Source organism: Mirounga angustirostris, unplaced genomic scaffold (genome assembly GCF_029215605.1).
Source record: "Mirounga angustirostris isolate CCGP_5_RB_7025 unplaced genomic scaffold, mMirAng1.0.hap1 SCAF_8, whole genome shotgun sequence".
Taxonomy (NCBI): domain Eukaryota; kingdom Metazoa; phylum Chordata; class Mammalia; order Carnivora; family Phocidae; genus Mirounga; species Mirounga angustirostris.
Genome location: NW_026991716.1, coordinates 3,859,651 through 3,886,510, shown reverse-complemented (window position 1 = coordinate 3,886,510; position 26,860 = coordinate 3,859,651). Strand labels below are relative to the sequence as shown.

The 26,860-nt window shown below is 42.0% G+C and overlaps 1 protein-coding gene and 1 long non-coding RNA gene across 7 annotated transcripts in view; both read right to left on the bottom strand.

Annotated features, from left to right (window-relative positions):
- Positions 1 to 26,860, bottom strand: part of RIPOR2 (RHO family interacting cell polarization regulator 2) — a 327,440-nt gene that overhangs the window by 286,253 nt on the left and 14,327 nt on the right. The window lies entirely within an intron of this gene.
- On the bottom strand, positions 400 to 26,860 carry LOC135365518 (uncharacterized). Its single transcript, XR_010413467.1, has 2 exons — positions 23,425 to 26,860; positions 400 to 21,604 (listed from the first exon to the last, which is right to left on the bottom strand). It is a non-coding gene; the product is annotated as an uncharacterized LOC135365518 (long non-coding RNA).

The window sequence follows — 26,860 nt, the reverse complement described above, 5'->3', positions numbered from 1 at the left end:
CCGTACCTTCCCCCGGCCCTAAGTGGCCTTAGAGAGAATGTTGTATTGAGTTGTGTCCCGCTTCCAGACTAACTTGAGCCATTGTCAGAGAAATAGTAGCCCCCAAAGGTACGAAAAAATGTTGGAACGTGTCAAGAGAAAAAAAATTAGTAATGATGAAGACGGTTTGAATATCACAACGACCACACCTGACCTAATGAAGATTCTACACACGCGCGCGCGCGCGCACACACACACACGGTCAATGGGCGCATGAAAAAGTGCCCAACAGTATCATTAGGCATCAAAGAAATGTAAATTAAAACCAAAAACGAGTAGGAAACAAAAGCATTAAGAATGACTTCATGTATTTCTACTTCTGGTCAAGGTGGAATAACAGGGACCAAAGTTACCCTCCTGTTTGAAATAACAACAACAACAACAACAACAAAAAGACATAGATAGATATAAGTATCATATATAACATACCACTCAACAACTGCAGAATTATTTTCCTGCACACATGTAAGAGTTATAATAACTGATCATACACAGGCTTCATCTTCACAAATTTCCAAGGAATAATATCATACAGAGATACAAGATTGCATATATCATAATGCAACTAAGCTCAGAATCAAAAACAAAATGATAACTAGTAAAATTCATGGTTGGAAAGTAAGAGACATTTTAATATAATATATTGGTCAAAAATAAATCATAATAGATCAGAAATTATTTAGAACTAAATACTAATAAAAACATACATATCAAACTTGAGGGATTCATTTGAAGCAGGATGTAGAGGGAAACACGGACATTAGAAAAAAAGTCTGAAATTTAATGAGCTAAAAATTGAGTCCAAGTACTTAGAAAAAGAACTGCAAAATAAAGAAAAAGGAAATAATAAAGAGTGGAATTTTATAAGCTAGAAAAATACAATAGAGATCTATTCAAAATAATCTACTTAAAAGTTAGTTCTTTGAAAAGATCAAAACAAAATCAAAAAGTCTCTAGTAATTTTACTGGTCAAGGACAAAAGAGAGAAAAGACACAAGTCACCATTACCAGGGAGAAGAGATTATACTGTAGGTGTTGCAGACATTAAAAAGATAAAATAATAGTATAAAAATCTTTGTGCCAATAAACATAAATATGTAGATGAAAGGGATAAAATCCTAGAAGAGTATCAAACCCAGGATATTCCATCAAAATTCCATTATATATCAATTAAAACCCTACAAAAATAGCAACCCTAAAGTATCAAGGATCAGAAGACTCTGTTGTTAACATGCCAATTCTCCCCAAATTGATCTCTTGATTCAATAGATTCAGTGCATTTCCAATCATAATCTCACTAACATTTTTTTTGTAGAAATTGACAAGTTTACTCTAAGATTCATAGAAATACAAAGGACCTAAATAGCCAAAGCAATCTTGAAAAAGAATAAAGTTGGAAGACTTATAATACCTGACTTCAAAACTTATTATAAAACTAGAGTGAAGACAGTATGATACTAGGAAAGGATTGAAAAATTAGATTGGGATAGAATAGAACCCATTTGAAGTCATAAACCACAACAAGATATCACCTCACACCTGTCAGCAATGGCTAAAATCAAGAACTCAAGAAACAACAGGCGTTGGAGAGGATGTGGAGAAAAAGGAACCCTCGTGCACTGTTGGTGGGAATGCAAACTGTATGGAGAATAGTATGGAGGTTCCTCAAAAAGTTAAAAACAGAACTACCCTATGATCCAGTAATCGCACTACTGGGTATTTACCCAAAGAACACAAAAACACTAATCCAAAGGGATACATGCACCCAGATGTTTATAGCAGCATATATACAATAGCCAAATTATGGAAGCGCCTATCGACTGATGAATGGATAAAGAAGATGTGGTATATACCTACACAATGCACTATTACTCAGCCATAAAAAAGAATGAAATCTTGCCATTTGCAATGACGTGGATGGAGCTAGAGGGTATAACGCTAAGCAAAATAAATCAGGCAAAGAAAGACAAATACCATATGATTTCACTCATATGTGGAATTTAAGAAACAAAACAAACAAAGGAAAAAAAAAAAGACAAACCAAAAAACAGACCCCTAACTCTAGAGAACAAACTGATGGTCACCAGAGGGGTGGCGGGTGGGGGATGGGGACACAGGGGAAGCGGATTAAGAGCACACTTATCATGGAGAGCACTGAGTAATGTATAGAATTGCTGAATCACTACATTGTACTTCTGAAACTAAGGTATGCTACTATGCTAGAATTAAAACTTTTAAAAATTAATAATAAAAAATAAAAATATTTCAAAAGTGGAATAAAAACAAAACAAAGACTAGGAGTCCTTTGTTATTTTTCAGCAAATGGTGTTAGAATAGCTGGATGTTCATATGGGGAAAAAAATTAATCTTTATCCCTAGCTCACACCATATAAAAAATTAATCTGAGATAAACTGAAACATGAAACTATAAAGTTTTTGGAAGAAGTAATGAAGAATAACTTCATGATTTGGAGGTACACAAAGATTTCTTAAAAATGACACAGAGGGCGCCTGGGTGGCTCAGTTGGTTAAGCGACTGCCTTCGGCTCAGGTCATGATCCTGGAGTCCCTGGATCGAGTCCCACATCGGGCTCCCTGCTCGGCGGGGAGTCTACTTCTCCCTCTGACCCTCCCCCCTCTCATGTACTCGCTCTCCCTCATTCTCTCTCTCAAATAAATAAATAAAATCTTTAAAAAAAATGACACAGAAAGCATTACCATAAAAGAGACACTAATAAATTAGGCTTCACCAAAAACTTTTTAAACTTCTGCTTAACAAAAGATGTTGTTAAATAAATATATTTAAAAAAAAAAAAGAAAAATGAATAGGTAAGCTATAGACAGGAAGAAAATATGTGCAAAACACACATCTGATGAAAAACTCATGCTCACGATATACAACACAAGAATTCCTACAACTCAAGAACAAAAAAATAAGCAGCCCAATTAAAAAAAAAAAGGCACAAGTTTTAAACAGACATTTCATCAAAAAAGATGAACCACTGGCCAATGAGCACATGAAAAAGTGCCCCACATTAGCATTAGATGAGAGAAATGTAAATTAAAACCAAAAATAAGTAGGAAACAAAAGCATCAAAAATGACCCATGTGTTTCCACGGCTGGCTAAAATGGAGGAGACGAGGGATCAGATTTACCCTCCTGTCTGACGCTTTAATTTTTTATTAATTACACCCTGAAATTAGCTTGGATCTTTTATTTAAAGTGTTTCAACCAATTATTAAGGTTTATTCCATCTCTTTAACGCTTTAATTTTTTATTAATTACACCTTGAAATTAGCTTGGATCTTTTATTTAAAGTGTTTCAACCAATTATTACCCTCTTGTTTGAAACAACCAAATATAAAAGGGTGCAGGGGGGACCAAATAGCTGAAAGAACGGTGCTCAAAATAAATTGGACAATAAAAAACAGTGATCTCTAAGAGACAAGTGAACCAGTGAGGTGAGCAGAATGATTGCCCCAGCTGACCGTTTGGAGTTTCCAGGGCGCAGAGCGGGGAAGAGACACCTTTCCAGAAGTCTCCCTGACTTGCGGAAACTGCTGAGGGGCTGGAGAGTTGGAGGCTGTCGGAGTTTGTCCACCTGAGAAACGGAGGCCAAACTGAGAAGGAACGAGGGTCTTGACTCGGGGTCTCAGAATTGCAATTCGGGGGAGCACAGATTCCAGAATAACCAGGAAAGTGTCCCACTCGCGCAGGGAAAGCAAGGGCTTTTTATGAGAAGGAAGGAAGAGGGAATTACAGGATTTACGTAAAAGAGAGAGGGGGGAAAAACCCTCCCGCACTGGGGCTGATCAGTTGAACTGCTCGTGATGACTATCTTAGGGACTAGTGGCCCCATCAAACGGAACCACCCCTGCTATGTATTCATCAACTTTACTGTCGTCCTCTGACCCGAATGCGGGCGGCTCAACCCTTTGTCATCACTGGCTGCTGAACTCCAGTTTAGGAGTTCGTTAGTTGGAATGAAAAATGGAGTCCCTCATGTCCAGAGGTTTTAGGCAATCCCATAATTCCCCCTCCCGATCAAGATTTTTGTTCTTAGAAACACATCCCAGATCAGCATTGTTCCCTCATGGCTGGAGCTGAAACGCTCTGTTCTGGACCTAGGAAGTCCGCTGCATACTTTATGAACCAGCTCGAGTTTTGTTCAGTTAAACGGTTGCCTCTTTTCCAGGGGTGGCCTTACAGGGGGGCTCCCAAAGTCGGGCCCGGACTGTGTCAGCAATTAGCTATTTGATAAGAGGCATTTCTATGGCAACAAAAGGAAAACACAGGTTAATGGCTGGAGCAAATGATCAGCCCCATGCTGCCACCGAGGTTTCTGGAAGCCAGGCCCAAGGCACCTCGATGCAGTGGGGGCAGGCAGTGGCCGTCCCACAGGTTTTTCTGCTCTGCCCTTTGAGTATCTCCTGATCTTCTCTCAACATGGGCTGTTCTGGTAATTTCTCTGAAGTTTACCTCAAGTTGTCTAGCTTCAGTCTGCAGGCCTTCAGGGGGAAAGGGCAGCTTCAGTTCCCAAAGACTCCAAGTGAGAAAAAAAACGGGACAAAACGGGAAACCTTTGTTTGGAGAGTCACAGTCAGATACTCAAGGAAACCAGAAGAATTCAGGATCCAGCCCAGTTTCATCAGAAAACAGCACACATTCAAAGTCCATCAGAACGAGAAGCTAACAAAAATGTGTTAGTAAACAATGTTTTTCTCTAAAATCCCCCTGATTTCCCCCTAATTTCCATCAAGGATAGCTAAATTAAGATAAATTTGTTAAGGGGCGACTGGGTGGCTCAGTTGTTAAGCGTCTGCCTTCGGCTCAGGTCATGATCCCAGGGTCCTGGGATCGAGTCCTGCATTGGGCTCCCTGCTCGGCCAGGAGCCTGCTTCTCCCTCTCCCACTCCCCCTGCTGTGTTCCCTCCCTCGCTGTGTCTCTCTCTGTCAAATAAATAAAATCTTTAAAAAAAAAAAAAAAGATAAATTTGTTTGTAAAATAAGTCCAGTTTTCACAAAACTTGGTCTAATTATTTACATAAGTGCGGCAAGAATAGGGGTTGACCATGTCGACTCTTTAAAACCTGCTTTGCGGGGTGCCTGGGTGGCTCAGTCGTTAAGCGTCTGCCTTTGGCTCACGTCATGATCCCAGGGTCCTGGGATCAAGCCCCGCATCGGGCTCCCTGCTCAGCGGGAAGCCTGCTTCTCCCTCTCCCACTCCCCCTGCTTGTGTTCCCTCCCTCGCTGTGTCTCTCTCTGTCAAATAAATAAAATCTTTAAAAAAAAAAAAAAACCTGCTTTGCTGGAACATTTCATAAGGAAGGTCCAGACTGAACTTTTAATAGCCTATCAAGGCCAGAAGCCAAGCCAAATCCTTGCCATCAGACTTGACCTACAATACCCATAGATTTGGGTGAATTCCTCCTCTCTTCTCAAGGTCCCCAAAATATCCTGAGGTTCCTGAGCCTGCCAAGAAGTGACCTTCCTTGCTCACCTGGTAAGGTTGCTGGGAACCCTGTAAATAAGGTACCAGGCTGATTTTTTCCAAGGGGCTTTATTAGCTCCATAAAGCCAACCTCAGTTCCTTAAAGCTGCCTGGTCATATCTGAGTCTTTGCCTCTCAAAGATGACCTTTCAGTCAAAGCCTTGGTAATATAACCATTATTTCCAATTTTGTCCTATTCCAAGCAGAAGAGATTTTTATTGAACTTATGGAAATGACTATAATTGCCGTGAAAATAAAAACACTCACTGAGAGTTTCCAAATTCTGGAGGGATCGAGTAGGGAGAAAAAGACAAATGCTTCATATTTGTTTATAAAGGAATATATTACCAAATTTCTGTAAGTTGTAGATACCTTAAGAGAAAAAATTTTCCTAAATCTGGGAGAACAAATATTAGGGAATGGAATATTTCAAACAAGAGTCATAACAACTACTAACATCTTCCTCAATCCATTCAGTCCTGTGTTAATTCTTGTTCTGTTGGAATCCAGATTTCCCACCCGTTCTGGGAGTTCTTACTAGTACTGGGAGTTTAGTTTTATAATATTAAGGGTATCAGAAACCTGTATTTGTCAAAAGTTCTTTCCATGAATCTCCTTGAAGAAGAAAGACATTTCCAAGAGCATCAGAGTAAAACAATAACCCTAAATGACAAAGACTCAAAAATGGCCAATGCTTAAAGATCTGATGAGGGTTCCTGACGACACAATTGACAAGGAAATTGGGTTATTCTGTGACACACAACAAATAGTTCCCTACTAGAAATACAAGCGATAACATTATGCCAGGACATATCAAAACTTTAGGAACTTCATACAATTTCTGGAATAGTTGTATTAACAGCATTCCCTCATACACTATAACCTAAGAAGGCTTATTATCACTTACCTGACAATGCTTCTCTTGTAATTGAACATACCAAATAAATGAGTCTAATTAGTCAAAAAGACTTCATATAGAATTTGAATTTGGGGAAGTCTGTCAAAAATATCAGAAGGTTTTAAAAGCACATAACTGAAGAGGATCACAGATCATTATAAAGCTGAATAATTATCTACTGAACTGAAGTGACAACAAAAGATTCTAAAGGCAAATGCAGACATAGTTGTTAGCAAAATTTGCTCTTATAAGAACATTCCGTTTTCTTAAGTAATCAAAGACCTGATAAAGACAAAACATAGAGACTGTTTTTCTATGCAGACTACAATAAAGATAAAGAAAAACTTTGCTTACAATTTCTTACTAAGAACACACCAATAATGTAAGAAAACTTGATCACTTTAACAGAGAGAAAAACCAAATTCCATCTTGCACCAGTGTATTGTGGTATTAAAACTCATGCATTCCACTCTTAGCCCTGACCACACAAAATTCCTTCCCCAAGATTCCTTTTTCACAGACTTTCTACAGCTTTCTTTTTTTACATTCAGATTTTGTCTATGTTTTTCCTCCTTAAACAACCAACCTCACTTTAGGACAAAACTAGTTTTTTTTCCCTCAACAAAAAAATGCATCTCCATTCCTCATCCCTTTTCTCACCAAAAACACACATCTCATTCTCTCTGCATACAGACATGGTTCCCTTATTATTTCTAGTCATTTCATCATATTTATTAGAATTCTTAACCCTTAGAAGCCTTAATTTCTAGTGAAAACTAAGAAGTAAACAATTATAAATTATTATACCAGCATTCTTTATATAAAATTTATGAATACATTTAATAATTTTTAGAAACATATGCCTCCGCACAGCAGATTTCTCAGCATGGCACAAAACATGTTTACTAACATACCCAAAATCTTTAGTTTCTCTCTAAGAGAAAGTCAAAAGTAGATACACATATGGTTAATCATTAATGTTTCCGTATTTTATCTTACTTGGAAATGATCTAGATATTTAATGCTATCCATCATGTAATTTAACTTAGCAAAACTAAGGTTTTAAGTTACCCTCCAAAAAATTGGGGAAACTATTAAGTAGACATAAATATTATTGAAAAGTTCATTTATAAACTTCTATCTGACATTTAATTAATTCACTTGCTCTTAATAATGTTTAGATAATTCATGAAAATTTCATGAGACATTAAATAGAGACATGAAAATCTCATGAGACATTAACCATCATCTCTAAGTTCTCTTTCTTGCTGACAAATTCTAGAACAGGGATAATGAGTTTATTTGACTTTTAGTAAACCTGAGTAGAATATATGCATTATATTTAATGCTGACAACTTTAAAGACATACCAGGTTTTTTTTTGTTGTTGTTGTTTTAATTTATTTTTGAGAGAGAGAGAATGACAGAGAGAGAGAGAAGGAGAAGGGTGAGGGTCAGAGGGAGAAGCAGACTCCCTGCCAAGCAGGGAGCCCGATGCGGGACTCGATCCAGGGACTCCAGGATCATGACCTGAGCCGAAGGCAGTCGCTTATCCAACTGAGCCACCCAGGCGCCCAAAGACATACCAGTTTTAATTAAACCATCTTCAATTTGTTTTGGGTTTTTCTTTCCCTTTTGGCTTTTTTTTTTTTTTTTTTTTTGAGGACCTGCCCTGATACGGAAGACCTCTCCCTGCCTGGGAGGCCAGCACTTCCTGCTGGAGAAGCACCATCACTAGATCCCCCCGCTCTGTCCCCTGGGTTCTGAGCTTGGCTGCCAGCCACAGCCTGCTCCTGGCCTTGCCCACCTGCCTGATGGAGCCAGGGAGACCCAGGCTTCTGCTATCCCCCAGCCCCCTGCAGCAGCTGACCTTGCTCTGGGAAGAGCCCATGCTGGTGCTCTTCCACACTCACGGCCGGATGTCCTGACAACCAGGCCAGACCCAGCCATGGAATGACCGCCAACTACAGCTGCCCTGGGACACCCTTTCTTGACATACTACACACGTTAATCTCACATGGGACCATCTCATCTCCACTGGGGAGGGCAGACACCCTGTCAGCCCTCTTTCTACCCTCCCCTACCCCAGCCCACGCTTCCATCCCCATGTAACCCATTTGAACAAACTATTGTACCATTTCTGTCTTTCCTCCATGCTCACCAACCATCACAACCAGTGCCAACTCAATCGCATATATATATTCATACAGTGGGGGTTTTAGTCAATTTCACAGGGTCTTGTTTAAACCTGCTCAGTTGACCCCTCACGAAAGCTAACTTGGATTGCACTAATGCATCTTTTTACTAGCTGCCTAATAGTCACTGCTATGAAAATTCCGTAATTTATTCACCCATCTTGTTAATCAGTAGTTTTTTTACAACTACGAACCATACTTGCAATAAACATCACTGAAGATATACTTTTATGTACTATGTTTTCATTTCTTAAAGACTGAGTCTAAGAGGAGGGGTTTCATTTCTTAAAGACGGAGTCTAAGACGAGGGGCCGATTGGCTAAAGCGTACATGCATTTAACAGTGACCAGACCGTTTTCTAAAAAAAGCTGTAACCACTCACATTCCCACCAGCAATACCCACATTCTGCTTGCTCATCAGCAGTAGATATTTTCACTTTCTTTCCAGTCTGAAAAGAATAAAGAGATACCTAATTGTATGTCACTTTAATTTGTATTTCTCCATTATTGAGTTTCCGAATCTTTTCCTGTGGGTGCTGAACACAGAGATCTGCTCTTCTACAAACTGCCTTTCTGCATTTTTCACTCATTTTTTTTCTTCTGGGCTCTTCTGTCTTCTCGTCAAGTTGGAAGAGCCATTAAATGTATATGATATACATAGGCTCTCTCTTTCCTGTACCGTAAACAGTATTCTCCAGTTCTGTTCTTTGTTGACTGACTCCGCCTCCTAGATCTTTGCGTACAAAGGTTCCCTAGTCAAACGCAGTCAGACAGGTCTCTCACGTAGAGCTTCGGAATTTCCAGCTTCCCGTTCCTAGGATGTCCTCCTACATTTTCTTGCGAGAGTTTTACATCTGTACCTTTATATTAAATATTGAATTCACCTAGAATTTATTTGTATGTGTAAGTTAAGGGTCCAATATCTTTTTCTTCCAGACAGTTGGACATTCCAGCACCACTGACTCAATAATTCATTCTTCCCATTGAAATACTGCCCAGGTCAGCTATTAAATTCCCTTTTATCTCAAGATCTGTTTGTGTTCTGGTCCACTAATCTGTTTATTCCTGTACTAATACCATATTGATTTGATAATGGTGGCACCATAGTATCTGCTGAGATTTAGTCAGAAAAATGCGTGCTCAAGTATTACTCTTATTTTCACACTTTAAAAAAAAAATTATTTATTTGAGAGAGAGAGAGAGCATAAGTAGGGGGAGGAGCAGAGGAAGAGGGAGAAGGAGACTCCCCATTGAGCATGGAGTCCTACCCGGGGCTTGATCTCAGGACCCTGAGATCATGACCTGAGCCAAAGGCAGACACTTAACCAACTAAGCCACCCCGGCACCCCTATTTTTCATGCTTAAAACTATTCTTCAGCATTTATTCTCCTAAAAAAGCTGAGATGTCATCCAATTAAAAAAAAAAAACCTAAAGGATCCTAAGTGCAAATTAATTCATTTGTTAATTTTCAGAGCAGGAGATCTCTTAGTTCAGAACTTGCTTTACAGTCTTCAATAAGACCTTCTAGTCTTCACAAAGGCTTTGTGTCTTTATTAAATTTTTTCCCATGGTTTGTGGGTTTTGCATTATCATGAATGGAAAATTTTCCTTTTTATATCACTAAGTACTTATTCCACTATAGAAGATTTTTCTGTATTTCACAATATCCAGCCACCTGATCAAAATTTTTTATTCTATTTTTAAATCTCTTGGATTTTCTAGAAACATAATCCCATTGCAAAGTTTTCTCTCTTCCTTTCCAATCTTTGTAACTCCATTTCCTCGTTTTCCTGCACGTATTAACACCACAAAGAATAACGATGGTGATAGCAGACACCCATCTGGTACCTGATTTTAACTGACAATATTTTTAGAGCTGCTATTTGGCAAAGCTTTGTCACTGAGTTTAGTAAATAAGTTTTAATATACTTAGCAACCACTTATTCTTGGTTCTGAGACCCCCGCTCCCCGACCAAGTCAATGTCCTTCCCGCATGTTCCCCAATGTCCTTCTTAAAGCACAGCCCACGATGCTTTGAAGCCCATGTGCATCATACATACGCACGTACAACTCACTGTCTTGGGGCTCCTCTGCCCAGCCTGACTGGAATGCTCCCCTGGAGGTTTCAGTGCCTGAGCAAGCTGGGGATCGCTCTTTTAATCAGAATTCATTGAGCTGAAAAGCAGCATCACCAAATCAGGAGCTGCCATGATGCCCTGAAATCAGAAGCTTGTTAAACCCACCTGGCGTGAGGAGCAAAGATCCATCAGGAGTGAAACAAGTCTAGGTTGAACGACTTCATGCCGTCATCATGAAACATCTGGTAACTTCTCCCCTCTCCCGCAGCCCCTCTCCCAGACACAGCATTTTCAAGGCATTGGGAGTCACAGGTCTTCTGGATGCTGTGTGCCCTCAGGTTCCTGTCCCAGCTCAGAGCGGCAACAGGCTGACCCAAGGGTCCCACGTTATTCCTTTTATTTATATTCCTATCCCTGGACATACCTTTTATGTTCATTAAAAATGGAGATCTTTTGTCCTTTACTGACATCCCATGGGATGGCCACATCCTCCACAGAGGCAGAGGCATTAAATTCCCATCGGTAGCCCAACAAATATCATACACAACTTCTAAGTGGTCCCCCAGGATTGATAACAGTCCAAATCTCTTCATTCAGCTGAGCCTCATCCTCATCCTGAAAAGCGATCTATTTTGGCACCTTGTTATCATTTACTGTCCACAACAGACTGAGAACACCATCTCCTCCTGATGCTAAAATTTCCCCATTTGGAGAAAAACGCATGATCCTGACAGCTTTGGTATGATGAGCAAGAGTGGACAAAAATTCAACAATTCCATCGGGTCCTTTTTCCACCTTCCAGATCCTAACAGCGATGTTTGTGCCTGCAGACGCCAGTCTGTGGATCCTCCCGGCTCTGCCATGCTGGATGTCCAGGCTGGACACGGGCTCCTTCTTATGCCAGGCTATTTACAAATAATGACTTTCATCCTCCCGAGTCTGGGAGCAAAAAAAAAAAAAAAATCCCTCGGGCATCGTTCTTTTCCCTAAGACAGGAAAGCTGCAGGGATGCACCTGAGTTTTTATTTATTAAAGATTAATCCTAGCTTATGTAAACTTAAAACTTACTTGGGTTCATTTCTATTATATTTTTGCAAATTTAATTTATATAAGCACCTTATTTTCTTTAAGCCAATTCAATGGAGCTCTTTTAGAAATTAATTTTACCAATACCATCGGGAGATAGAAAAAAACACTCTTCAACAATTGATGTTGGGAAAACTGGACAGCAACATGCAAAAGAATGAAACTGAACCACTTTCTTACAACATACACAAAAATAAACTCAAAATGGATTAAGGATCTAAATGTGAGACCTGAAATCATAAAAATCCTAGAAGAGAACACAGGCAGTAATTTCTCTGACATCAGCTTTAGCAACATTTTTCTAGAGATGTCTCCTGAGGCAAGAGAAATAAAAACAAAAACAAACTATTAGGACCATAACAAAATAAAAATCTTCTGCACAGCCAAGGAAACAATCAACAAGACTAAAAGACAACCTACAGAATGGGAGGAGATATTTGCAAATGACATATCTGATAAAGGGATAGTACCCAAAATATATAGAACTTATACAAACCAACATCCAAAAAACAATCCGATTAAAATGGGCAGAAGAAATAACCAGACATTTCTCCAAAGGAGACATACAAATGGCCAACAGACACATGAAAAGATGTTCAACATCATTCATCATCAGGGAAATGCAAATCAAAACTATAATGAGCTATCATTTCACACCTCTGAGAATGGCTAAAATCAAAAACATAAGAAACAACAAGTGTTGGTGAGAATGTGGAGAAAAAAGAACCCTCGTGCACTGTTGGTGGGAATACAAACTGGTACAGTCACTCTGGAAAACAGTATGGAGGTTCTTCAAAAAATTAAAAATAGAACTACCCTATGATCCAGCAATTACACTACTGGGTAGAGAATACAAAAAGAATACAAAAACGGTAATAAAGAGATATAGGTGCACCCCTGTGTTTATTGCAGCATTATCTACAATAGCCAAATTATGGAAGCAGCCCAAGTGTCCATCGACTGATCACTGAATAAAGAAGAGGTGGTGTACAGTCATTTAAAGAAGAGTTAATACATATTCTTCTCAAGCTGTTCCGAAAAATAGAAATGGAAGCAAAACTTCCAAACTCATTCTACAAGGCCAGCATTACCTTGATTCTAAAACCAAACAAAGACCTCAGTAAAAAGGAGAATAACCTGGAGAATAAAAGGAGAATAAAAAGGCCAATAACCCTGATGAACATGGATGTAAAAATTCTCAACAAGATACCAGCAAACTGAATTCAACAATACATTAAAAGAATTATTCACCACAATCAAGTGGGATTTATTCCTGGGCTGCAGGGCTGGTTCAATATCACAAATCTACCAATGTGATATATATATATACCATGTTAATAAAAGAAAGGATAAGAACCCATGATCCTCTCAAACAAGAAAAACAAGCATGTGACAAATACAGCACCCATTCTTGATAAAGAGCCTCAACAAAGTAGGAATAGAGGGAACATAGCTCGACATCATAAAGGCCATATACGAAAGACTCAGAGCTAATATCTTCAATCGGGAAAAACTGAGAGCTTTTCCCCTAAGGTCAGGAACACAACAGGGATGTCCACTCTCACTATGACTATTTAACACAGTACTGGAAGTCTTAGCCTCAGCAACCAGACAACAAAAAGAAATAAAAGGCATCCAAATCAACAAGGAAGAAGTCAAACTTTCACTCTTTGCAGATGACATGATACTCTATGTAGAAAACCCAAAAAACTCCACCAAAAAATTGCTAGAACTGATACAGGAATTCATCAAAGTTGCAGGATATAAAATCAATGCACAAAAGTCTGTTGCACTTCTATACACAAAAAATGAAGGAGCATAAAGAGAAATTCAAGGGGCGCCTGGGTGGCTCAGTTGGTTAAGCAACTGCCTTCGGCTCAGGTCATGATCCTGGAGTCACAGGATCGAGTCCCGCATCGGGCTCCCTGCTCGGCAGGGAGTCTGCTTCTCCCTCTGACCCTCCTCCCTCTCATGCTCTCTGTCTCTCATTCTCTCTCTCTCAAATAAATAAATAAAATCTTAAAAAAAAAAGAGAGAAATTCAAGTAATTGATCCTATTTACAATTGCACCAAAAATAATAAGATACCTAGGAATAAATCTAAACAAAGAGGTAAAAGATCTGTACTCTGAAAACTACAGAACACTTATGAAAGAAACTGAAGAGGACACAAAGAAATGGGAAGAAATTCCAAGCTCATGGATTGGAAGAACAAACATTGTTAAAATGTCTACACTACCCAAAGCAATCTACACATTTAATGTAATCCCTACCAAAATACCCCCAGCATTTTTCACAGAGCTAGAATAAATGGATCCTAAAATTTGTATAGAACCACAAAAGACCCCAGATAGTTAAAGGACTGTTGAAAAAGAAAAGCAAAGCAAGAGGCGTCACGATTCCGGACTTCCAGCTCTATTACAAAGCTGTCATCATCAAGACAGTATGGTACTGGCACAAAAACAGACACATAGATCAATGGAACAGAATAGAGAGCCCAGAAATGGATCCTCAACTCTATGGTCAACTCATCTTCGACAAAGCAGGAAAGAATGACCAATGGAAAAAAGACAGTCTCTTCAACAAATGGTGTTGGGAAAACTGGATAGCCACATGCAGAAGAATGAAACTGGACCACTTCCCTACACCACACACAAAAATAGACTCCAAATGGTTGAAAGACCTCAATGTGAGACAGGAGTCCATCAAAATCCTAAAGGAGAACACAGGCAGCAACCTCTTTGACCTCAGCCAAAGCAACTTCTTCCTAGAAACATCGCCAAAGGCAAGGGAAGCAAGGGCAAAAATGAACTATTGGGACCTCATCAAGATAAAAAGCTTCTGCACAGCGAAGGAAACAATCAACAAAACTAAAAAGCAGCCTACAGAGTGGGGGAAAATATTTGCAAATGCCATATCTGATAAAGGGATAGTATCTAAAATCTATAAAAAATTTATCAAACTCAACACCCAAAAAATAAATAATCCAGTTTAGAAAGACATGAATAGACATTTTTCCAAAGACATCCAGATGGCCAACAGACACATGAAAAGATGCTTAACATCACTCATCATCAGGAGAACACAAATCAAAACCACAATGAGATACCACTTCATACCTGTCAGAATGGCTAAAATTAACAACACAAGAAACAACAGGTGTTGGCGAGGATGCGAAGAAAGGGGAACCCTCTCGCACTGTTGGTGGGAGTGCAAACTATATGGGGAACAGTATGGAGGTTCCTCTAAAAGTTAAAAAATTTTTTAAAAGTTCTAAAAATAGAACTGCCCTATGATCCAGCAATAGCACTACAAGGTATTTACTCAAAGGATATAAAATACAGATTCAGGGGCACCTGGGTGGCTCAGTCAGTTTAGCAACTGCCTTCAGATCAGGTCATGATCTCAGGGTCCTGGGATGGAGTCCTGCATCAGGCTCCCTGCTCTGCAGGGAGTCTGCTTCTCCCTCTCCCTCTGCCATTCCCCCTGCTTATGCACTCACTTTCTTTCTCTCTTTCTCTCTCTCGGTGTCAAATAAATAAATAAAATCTTTAAAAAAATTACAGATTCAAAGGGGCACATGCACCCCATTGTTTATAGCAGCAATGTCCACAATAGCCAAAATATGGAAAGAACCCAGATGTCCATTGACAGATGAATGGATAAAGAAGATGTGGTATATATGTACAATGGAATACTACTCAGCCATCAAAAAAATGAAATCTTGCCATTTGCAACAACATGGATGGAGCAAAACTGTATTATGCTAAGCAAAATAAATCAGTCAGAGAAAGACAAATACCATATGATTTCAGTCATATGTGGAATTTAGGAAACAAAACAGATGAACATATAGGAAGGGGAGGGAAGAAGACAAAGGGAAGCAAACCGTAAGAGACTCTTCAGATAGAGAACAAACAGGGTTGATGGAGGGAGGTGGGTGGGGGGACGGGCTAGATAGGTGATGGGTATTAAGGAGGGCACTTGTGATGATGAGCACTAAGTGATGAATCACTAAATTCTACTGAAACCAATATTGCATTATAAGTGAACTAACTAGAATTTAAAGAAAATTTTGAGAAAAAAATTAAAAATTAAAAAATAAAGAAGAGGTGGTGTGTAAACACACACACACACACACACCGTGGAATATTATTCAGCCACAAAAAAGAACGAAATCTTGCCATTTGCAATGACATGGATAGAGCTAGAGAGTATAAGGCTAAGCAAAATAAGTCAGTCAGAGAAAGACAGATACCAGATGATCTCACTCATCTGTGGAATTTAAGAAACAAAACAAATGAGCAAAGGGGGAAAAAGAAGAGAAAGACAAACCAAGAAACAGACTCTTAACTACAGAGAACAAACTGATGGTTATCAGAAGGGAGGAAGGTGGGAGGGATGGGGGAAATAGGTGATGGGGATTAAGGGGTGCACTTGTGATGAGCACCGGGTCATGTATGAAGTGTTGAATCACTATATTGTACACCTGAAACTGATATTACACTGTAATGTTAACTACACCAGAATAAAATAAAATAAATAAAATTAAAAATAAAATAAATAAATAAAATGAAATGAAATGAAATTAAGGAGCCTGGGTGGCTGGAGGCTCTAGAGGAACCTCCAGGTTGTCTAATTATTACAGAATGAAGTGCAGCCCAAACCAGGATACCTAGGCGGAGGGCAGGAGAGAGAGACAGAGAAGGAGGAACTGTAGTGGTTTCTCAGTGAGCTTTTTAGATAGTCTCTGAGAGAGGTCAGACTCAGCTCTAGAAGGTTTAGGGTTATTCTCTTATAAGGAAGCAAGTTGAGAATCATTTCATTTCTTGGAGACCTCCAAACACCAATTGAAATATGCTTCCTATTCAAATTGCTTGGTTTCCTTTTCTTTTTCCAATTGTGCATGCAAATAAACTAATTTGGGGATCTCAAAAGATGGCCAGAGTGGCCACTCCAACACCAGCTCAGCTGGGTCCAGTAAGACTAAAACTGACATAAAATGGATTCACAACATATAACCCAGCTGGGGCTCCAGGCAGGGGCTCTCTCCAGCAGCGATTTTCCAAAACAAAGACCCTGCTGAGTATTCACCAGACAGAACATAGCTCTCTGTAGTTCAGGCAGACAGACAGACAGAAGCTGTCACCAGAAAGACACCCAAATAAAACTAAGCTGAATCTCAACCAAAAAGAGGGAGGTCCAGAACTGAGAGGACTCACCACTGGAACTCGGAGCCATCGGGGGACTATCAGAGCGCAATGGCTCGAATCTACGCAGGCTCCCCGCTGAGCAGGGAGCGGGATGCGGGGCTCGATCCCGGGACCCGGGAACATGACCTGAGCCGAAGGCAGGTGCTTCACCGACTGAGCCACCCAGGCACCCCTGGATCTCACTTCTGACACTATTTAGGAAGCAAACCTGGAAAGGAACAAAGGTCTTATTCGGGGTCTCAGAATTGCAATTTGGGGGAACACAGATTCCGGAGTAACCAGAAAAGTGTGCCACTCATGCAGGGAAAGTGAGGGGTTTTTATGAGAAAGGAGGAAGAGGGAATTACAGGCTTTAGATGACGAAGAGAAGAAAAACCCCTGCAGTATTGGTGCTGACCAGCTGGACCACTTCTGATGACCACCTTCAGGATCAGCGGCCTCATCAAACGGAACCGCCCCCACTACATATTAACTAACTTTACTGTCGTCCTCTGACTCGAATGCGGGCGGCTCTGTTGAAAAGTTAGGAGCGGGTGCCTGGGTGGCTCAGATGGTTAAGCGTCTGCCTTCGGCTCAGGTCATGATCCCAGGGTCCTGGGATCGAGTCCCGCATCGGGCTCTCTGCTCCTTGGGAGCCTGCTTCTCCCTCTGCCTCTCTCTCTCTGTCTCTCATGAATAAATAAATAAATAATCTTTAAAAAAAAAAAAAAGAAAAGAAAAGTTAGGAGCAACGATTTGTCATCAGTTGCTGCTTCCGGCCCAGTTCAGGAGCTCGTTAGTTGGAAAGGAAAATGCAGTCCCTCGCGTGCAGAGGTTTCATACACTCCCACCTCAGTTGGGGGGACGGGATACCGAAGACCAGAGCGTCGCACCAGAAAGAACCTGGAGATCTGCACGGGGGCCCCCCTCCGGGGTTCAGCTGAGCATTCATGGTGTGGGGGGGAAAGAACCCCCTGAAAAGATTGCAGGAAACAGACACCGGCCACTCCCGTAGCCCCGGGGAGTAGTGTGACTCTCTGCATCTGACTCCTCGGAATGTCCTGCATCGTGAGGGCACGTACCCCAAACCTCAGCCCTCAGACGTCTAACACTCCGAAAACGTCTCAGATTCCACGCTAACTCCCAGCCACACAGTCAGCCGTGTGCCAGGCACTTGGAGGCCTTGCTGACCCTGACCAGCCTAAGACAAAGCCTGATTTAGGAGAGGTGTGGACACCTCTCTGTACCCTTCCACCGCTCACCACTGTGACCACCACTGCCCCGCACCACACACACAACCTTGCCCCATCCCACCCACACTGGCGTCCAGGGTGCTCCTCCTGGCCTGCCATCCCCAAGCTCTGGGACTTTTCCCTCACTGCTCCTTCCTGTCAATCCTGCCTTGCATCCCATTCCTTCAGCCTCAGGCTCTCTGCTTCTCAAAGTGGCTGCCAGCCTTCTCGCAACCCCACCTGAACCCCATCTGTGCCCACGTGTGATACACTACAAAGGAAGAGGTTTTACCCCCTGCTGTTCCCCATTTTCCCTCTCCGAAACCCATCGTCCCCCCAGGCACTAGGTCATAGGAGTTGGAGTTTCCTGGGATCGGGATCTGTCCACACAGGAGAGGCTATAGTGCTAGCAATGAGGAGAGGAAGAGCGAGCGAGCAGGCCTGACCCAAGGACCTCATCGGGCTGTTCCCTGCTCCGGACTTCAAATCAGCTATTTCTCCTAAAAAAAGCTCTGGTTCCTTTTGTTGGAAATAGCGTCTGGAAATAATAGTCGAGGAGACACGGCCACTCTTACAAGACGTTGATGTGCTCACAGTTTGGGATAGTGTAAAGAAGTTTTTGCAAATCATATACAATCCTAAAAGACTTGATTATTTAAGAATGGATTATCTGGATCTCTTCTAATTGCTTACATACCTGTGTCCTTTCTGAGGCCAGGAGTTTGAGAACCGTCACCTCTTCTTCACTGATACCTGGCCCAAAGCTTGGAGCATGCTAGATACTCAGAACAAATTCACCAAATGAGAAAAATCAGGCTTTAGATGCTTAAAAGAAACTACCAAAAATGAGTTTCAGAAATATGAGGAGAAATGACAGCATAATTAGAAGAACTCAATGATTTGAATTAGGTCCAACATTTGCTCGGATGGTTAAGTCCACGTATATTTGCATTAAAAAGTACAGACTAGGGCGCCTGGGTGGCTCAGTTGGTTAAGCGACTGCCTTCGGCTCAGGTCATGGTCCTGGAGTCCTGGGATCGAGTCCCACATCGGGCTCCCTGCTCAGCGGGGGGTCTGCTTCTCCCTCTGACCCTCCCCCCTCTCATGTGCTCTCTCTCCCTCATTCTCTCTCTGTCAAATAATAAATAAAATCTTTATAAAAATAAATAAAGTTTCATTGGGCGCCTGTGTGGCTCAGTCAGTTAAGCGACTGCCTTCAGCTCAGGTCATGATCCTGGAGTCCCGGGATCGAGTCCCGCATCGGGCTCTCTGGGTGGCTCAGTCGGTTAAGCGACTGCCTTCGGCTCAGGTCATGGTCCTGGAGTCCTGGGATCGAGTCCCGCATCGGGCTCCCTGCTCAGCGGGGGGTCTGCTTCTCCCTCTGACCCTCTTCCCTCTCATGCTGTCTCTCATTCTCTCTCTCAAATAAATAAATAAAATCTTAAAAAAAAAAAAAAGTACAGATTATTTTAAAAAGAGCACTTCCATGAAAAGATACAAGACTTAATTCCCTACTTCAGGTCATCCCGACTTGAGCTTTTCAACCTAAGACAATTATCCAATAGACAACCGTGGGAAGGCAGGTCTGAGCTCACAGCTGGAAAGTGTGTCCAGTAGGGCTGAAAGTAATGGAGATCCCCCCACCACCCCGTTGTGGAAGGGTGTTGGCAGGGTCGGGCAGGGGTGGCAGGTTGGTTGAGAGACAGGACTTCTTAGTGGATGGGGAAGCACATGGATGGACCAGGCCTGTGACGCTGCAGACTGGCCTTGGACAGTCTGGAGCCTTTCAAAGGGGAGGGTAGGACCTGAAGCCTAGGCCCTGTTAGGAAGCTGGATGAGGTGACAGAGGTGGATCTGCTGGTTGGGGGGGGCAGGGAATGGACGGGTGTAAAAATGGGCCTCTCTTCCTCTGTCTCCCCCGGACGTCTGCATCTAAGTTTCCGCTGACCTTGGCTGACGCGAGTCCATCCTGCTCTTGGAGCATCTGCTGGCTTGCACTCCCTTCTGTTCCTCTTTCTGGCCAGCAGCCTCTTTCTCCAGGAGCCCTTAACTGGCCGTAATGTGGAAAAGACAACAAGGATTTTTGCTTGCTAATGGGGAAAACCCAACTCCGGTTGCCTGCAGCACAAGGTTGTTGTGAGGAAACCGACAGCTCTGAAAACCAGTAGGCATGTTTCGAGAACCAGCCGTGGAAATTGGCAGGACCCAAGGTAGCTTTAGGGGTGAGATCAGCAGGAGTGAAAGGATCCATTGCTGGCAGGAACGGTCTTGTCCAGGATGTTGCCGTTGGGATCAGCCAGCCCTTTGTCAGAATCTCCAAAGAGAGCTTGCTCCACCACGGCCCTAAGGAAGGGGCTTCTGGAATGGAAGGCAGCCCACTGGATTTCCACTCCCACCAAGACTACATGCGACGGGGAGAAGTGTTTAAAGCTGGCAGTGTCGTCACGAAGAGGGAATGAATGAACGCTGGTCAGCCAAGAAAGGGGTTGGGTTTTTGTTTGGTTTGGTTTGGTTTTTTTACTCAAGACATTACTTCTTATTATTATTTCTGTGAGAAATGAATACATGAACACGAAAACACAGTGCCAATAAATATCATAACCACACTAGGTATTACTTCAATCATACGTCAAGAGGTATGTTATTCATAGTGTTTCCAGCTCATACAGCAAAGCTGTAAGTTTGACATGACGGTTTTATCTGTAACTGATGCTCAGGGAGGTCGAAGTGCTAGGTCATAGCTAATTATGGCAGAGGTGGGATCTGAATCCAGGACAACTGACTTCAAGCAGACCACCGTCCCATGATGCCTCTGATCCCCCCAATTAGATTGATTTCTCTCTCCTTCAACTTCTAACATCACTTTTGACACGACTTTATTTATCATCTTTTGCAATATTGATCTGGGCATGTTTCTTTCTCACTCAGTATGATCATCACAGTTACTTAGTGATCCAAATTTTACGATCATTCTTGAATTTTTAAAGTCAACATTTTGTTTATTAAAAAAGACCTTTTAAATTGAAAGCTTATGTCTTGGTTTAGTTTCTTTTCCTCCCATGAGTTAGCAACTTTAACAACAAAAAGCTCCTCACCCCTGGACTAAGGCCAGGAGGAAAAATTCCTTTATTAAAATCAGCCAACCCTGTTCAGGGGCCCTCTTCCCACCCCCAGGTTCCTTCACAACTTCCCTCAACCCCATCAGAAAAAAACAGTCATCAAAGCCTAGGTGTTTTGGGGCGCCTGGGTGGCTCAGTCAGTTAAGTGGCTGCCTTCGGCTCGGGTCATGATCCCAGGGTATGGGATCGAGCCCCGCATTGGGCTCCCTGCTCAGCAGAGAGCCTGCTTCTCCCTCTCCCTCTGTCTGCCGCTCTGCCTGCTTGTGCTCTCTCTCTGTTAATAAATAAATAAATAAATAAATAAATAAATAAATAAATGCCTAGGTGTTTTTCCAACTTATTACCATAATATACACAATATGCAAAATACAAAATTGTATATACCCTGGGCAATGCTAGAAAGAACGATATAGTCAACTTCCATGACCCAAACTCAACAACTCATCTCTACCTCCACTCATATCCTCATACACCCTCACACACGCTCATACACTCTCATACACACTCTTTCACACACTCACACCACCCCCTCACACCCGCTCACACCCCTTCACACACCCTCATACACACTTTCACATACATCCACACACAGCTACACCCCCTCACACACACCTTTACAGTTACAGACATTCACACCCCTCACACACTCACACCTACCCTGATGCCCACACACACTCTCATACTCCCTCACCCACACACTCATGCACTCACACACACCCTCCTCACACACCTACGCACTCAAACTCACACATACTGTCCTCTCCAGTGGGATGATTCTAAAGCCAACCCCAGACATCATGATTTCATCTTCTCATATTTCAGTACGTATCTCTAAAATATAAGGATTCTAATAAATGTAACTACAAACCCATCACCAAATCTAATACATTTACTAAAAATTCCTTAATATTATCTAATATCTAGTCAGAAATCAAATTCCCCTAGTCATCTTACGTATATTCTGGAACAAATCAGGATCCAAACCTGGTTCATACATTTCAGCCAAATTTTTTTTTTTAAGATTTTATTTATTTATTTGACAGAGAGAGACACAGCGAGAGAGGGAACACAAGCAGGGGGAGTGGGAGAGGGAGAAGCAGGCTTCCCGCGGAGCAGGGAGCCCGATGCAGGGCTCGATCCCAGGACCCTGGGATCATGACCTGAGCCGAAGGCAGACACTTAATGACTGAGTGCCCCATTTCAGCCAAATTTTTAAGGAGATACCTATAACTGCCCAAAATAATGAGATTGCTCTATGTGTAATGACGTGGAAATACCAAGTGCCAAGATACATTGGTGAATGAACATAACTATATGCATAATATGATCCATTTTTGCCTAAAAATTATGCATTTCAATATACATATAAAGAAATCTGAAAGAATAAGCCATTTGGTACATACCCAAATTTTAGACTCCCGGAAGACAATCAGGTGTTCAGCATAAAGCATACTGTTTGCACAGGGCGCCTGGGTGGCTCAGTTGGTTAAGCGACTGCCTTCGGCTCAGGTCATGATCCTGGAGTCCCGGGATCGAGTCCTACATCGGGCTCCCTACTCAGCAGGGGGTCTGCTTCTCCCTCTGACCCTCCCCCCTCTCATATGCTCTCTCTCGCTCTCTCAAATACATAAATAAATAAATTTTTTTTTAAAAAGCATACTGTTTGCACAAATGGTTTCAGCACACTGAGCCCCTCTTATCAGTTAATCACGGACATCCTCCCAAAATCTAGGTTCTCAGTTGCTAGTCCCGGGACAACCTCATAAGCAGGCCTGTCAGAGGATACCATTCCTTCCCACCAAGTTAACTCTTTTCAACACAGCCAGCAAACAATTAGAAGGAGTCAAGTGTACAATAAAAATAAAAATTACGGGGCGCCTGGGTGGCTCAGTCGTTAAGCGTCTGCCTTCGGCTCGGGTCATGATCCCAGGGTCCTGGGATCGAGCCCCGCATCAGGCTCCCTGCTCAGCGGGAGGCCTGCTTCTCCCTCTCCCACTCCCCCTGCTTGTGTTCCCTCTCTCGCTATCTCTCTATCAAATAAATAAATAAAATCTTTAAAAAAAATAAAAATAAAAATAAAAAAATAAAAATTACATCAGCAGCCTCCAGTCTGTTTTCATGGTGAAAATGGTGAAGCCAGTCAACCATATCTCTTTTCAGGAAATCACATCTTCCTCCCTCCAGAGACCTGGAGATATAGTGCAGAGTCCTAGTGTCACACTTCCGGCAAGACGGCCCCCTTCTGTGGACAAAGGCACTGCATTTCTTGTCCCTTTCTTCACTTTTCACAGCCTCTTCCAAGAAAATTTAGGGCCAACCCAAAACAATCCATAGAAAGAGTTTTCCCTGTCTCTATAGCAGTTCTCATTCATTTGCTGTCTTTAAGGAAGGGTTTGGATGCCCTGGTCTAAGGTCTTTAAAATGGAGATTTGATTTTGAGCTTCTTGGTCACTCCCACAGTCTTTGATAGTCCTTTCCAAATCACATAACTTGGACAAAGAAAGAACCTAGCCAAGTGCCTGATCCATCAGCAGGTTCTGCCCAGCCCAGCCCAGGTGGCCATACTTGGGTAACTCTACCCTCACTTTTGGGGTGATAACTTTTGCCCTTTCTTTCTATGCAAAATATCATAATTCATACGTCCAAGCATCTACACTCAAGATATCTTGGACAGTGTTGATTTAGGACATGCTATCTGATGTATGTTCAGCAATTTGAGGATTGTCCAAAGCACTAGACCATCTTGTCTTGTCTGGTCCACATGGAGTTCTTTCATTGTTTGCAATTCAATCTCTACTGAAAAATGATAGAAGTGGAGAGCTTGGAGGTCACTTGCTGCACTTACAAAATCTGAAAACTCAGCTCAGTTCTGGGATTATTTATATGTTTTACTTATAAACCGGAAGGCTTGTATTTCCTTCCTCACAGCCACACCAACTTGTTATAGCCATGAGCCAGATACCTGCCACTTTGGGTTTGGAAATCATTGAAGTTACACATCCTTAAGCATATCCCTACAGAGTGATATAACTCTGAACAACATATAAAATCTGCCTACAAATAAATGATATGTTTGGGGGCTTTCTGTGCTTTTATGATTTCCCCTGAGAGGCAATTTTAGCAAATATGTTGGGCAGTGTTCTTTTTCTCTGTTTTAAAATTTGTTTCAAATTTCACTGCTTGGATCAAATAATCCACAGTCAAAGACATTTGATTACCTTAAATGGGTATGTGATTTCTACCTATGAGTCACTGTGAATTGGCATATCAAAAAATCTTCCATTAAAACTTAGAGGATTTGGGGGCACCTGGGTGGCTCTGTCAGTTAAGCGTCTGCCTTTGGCTCAGGTCATGATCCCAGGGTTCTGGGATCGAGCCCCGTGTTGGGCTCCCTGCTCAGCGGGAAGCCTGCTTCTCCCTCTCCCTCTGCTGCTCCCCCTGCTTGTGCTCTCTTGCTTGCTCTCTCCTTCTCTCTCTCAAATAAATAAATAAAATATTTTTTAAAAAATAAGATTTTTGTCTACTATTTTCTTGACTCATTTTGTGATCAAATGCCTACTGCCTTATGATATCTCTTTATTGTTTATTGACTAATAGTTCACATGTGCTTTGTTAATTTAACACTTCAGGCCTTTGTCTGGTCTCTCAAAGCTCCATAAAAGCAACGACTATATTTTTGGTCACCTCTGCATCAAGCCAAGTGTGGGAAAAGTCACTAGTACCTACTAATCTTTTGCTGAATGGATGAACAGATGAGTGAATGAATAGGTTGTCAGCTCCTGAAGAATGTGAGCTTTCTCTTCCAATATCTTTACTAGATAAATATTTGTTTTCCCGAAGGACAATCTGAGTGCTCAGGCAAACACCGGAAAGGTGGCTACGCTATGATGCTTCTCCATAATCAAAACTTCACAAGCCATTCATCTCTTAGAGATACACGCAGATGCACGCCAAGAGATGAAGGAAAAGATTTCATGTCTGGGATTTGCTTCAAAATAATGGGTGGGGAGGGGGAGATGGGGAAACAAGGACAAGCACAACTAAAACAGGGTTAACCGTGAAGTGGACCAAGTTGAAGCTTATTGTGTGTGCGAAAATTTTCAGAGTGCATTTCACAAGAGATACAGTGTCTACGCTGAGCACGGATGTTTGTTTACACGCCTACTCTAGTACGTTGTTTTCTCTGGGGAAAAGAGGCACTACGGATTGATTACCTACCATAGCCAACGTCTCTGGCAACTTTTTAATACCCTTTATATCTGGGGAATTCCCCACTGAGTCCCTGCCTTCCCAACACAGAAGCCAGAAAGTCACCCTCCAACCTCCTTTGTGTGGCTGGGGTACAGATCCGGGACCTGGAGCCTGTCCACCGGACGTACTCAGGTCCATGGTCAATTGAGAGGAGTCCCAAGAATAGGAGGCACCAGGGAGAACCGTTTCCGGAGAGGGGGGCGGTGAGGCTTCAGCCTGCAGCTGCAGCTCCGGCCAGCCTGGCAGCTCCCTCCCCGGTCCAGGCCTCCGTCCAGGCACTGGTGCGTTCAGTATGTACTTTGGCACTGGTCCTGGATCCTCGTTATTTTTAACTTCCAATGTCCATTAACAAATTTCTTTACCGCTTGCACGAACTCAGGTAGGTTTGCTTTTTTTGTTTTTGCAACTAAATTCCTTCACTGATACATCTACCTCCCACTAGGTACTCGATATGTAGTATCTCACTGAATCTGGAAACAATAACCCACTGAAGTTCGAAGAGGGCAGGAATGATATTATGAAAAACCCGGTTGGCCATGCCTGGTTGTTTGAAATTTACTTTGTATGCAAAGGGGAGCCGCTATATAGTATATTTGAAAAGGAACTGAGGGGGCTGCAGAGACAGTGGGAGGAAAGCCTGAATCATCTCAGGACTTTCTCCTCCAACACAGAGGCAACAGAAAGGACAGCTCTGTGCCCAACACAGTTACTCCAGAAGGCCGCTACAAAGCGAAGACTTCCTCGCTTCGGCCAGGAGGGGGCGCACCCAGCTCCGGTCCCTGCTCCTCTCCCCAAGGAACAGTTTGTGTGTGAGCATGTCCCTGCCCACCTACCTGAGACGGGGTAACTGGCTGATGGGCATTAAGGAGACACTTGAAGTAATGAGCACTGGGTGTTATATGCAACTGATGAATCACTGAATCCTACCTCTGAAACGATAATACAGTATATGTTAATTAAGTTGAATTTAAATTAAAAAAAATTTTTTTTAACCTGTAAAAAAAAAAAAATAAGTCAACAGCCAATGCTCCCCTCTTCCATTATGGAACCAGATCTGCAGAGCACTGAGGAAGGTCACTCCAATTGCCAATGCTAATACTAGGCAAAGCAGTCCGACGGGAAATATCTTTCCAATAAATGGTACTGGATCAACAGAACATCCATATGGGAAAAAAAGAAATATCGATCTTTACCTCATATCTGCACAAAAGTTAGCATGAACTAGACCATAGGTCTAAGCATAAAGGATAAAACTCTAAAGCTTATGAAATAAAACGGA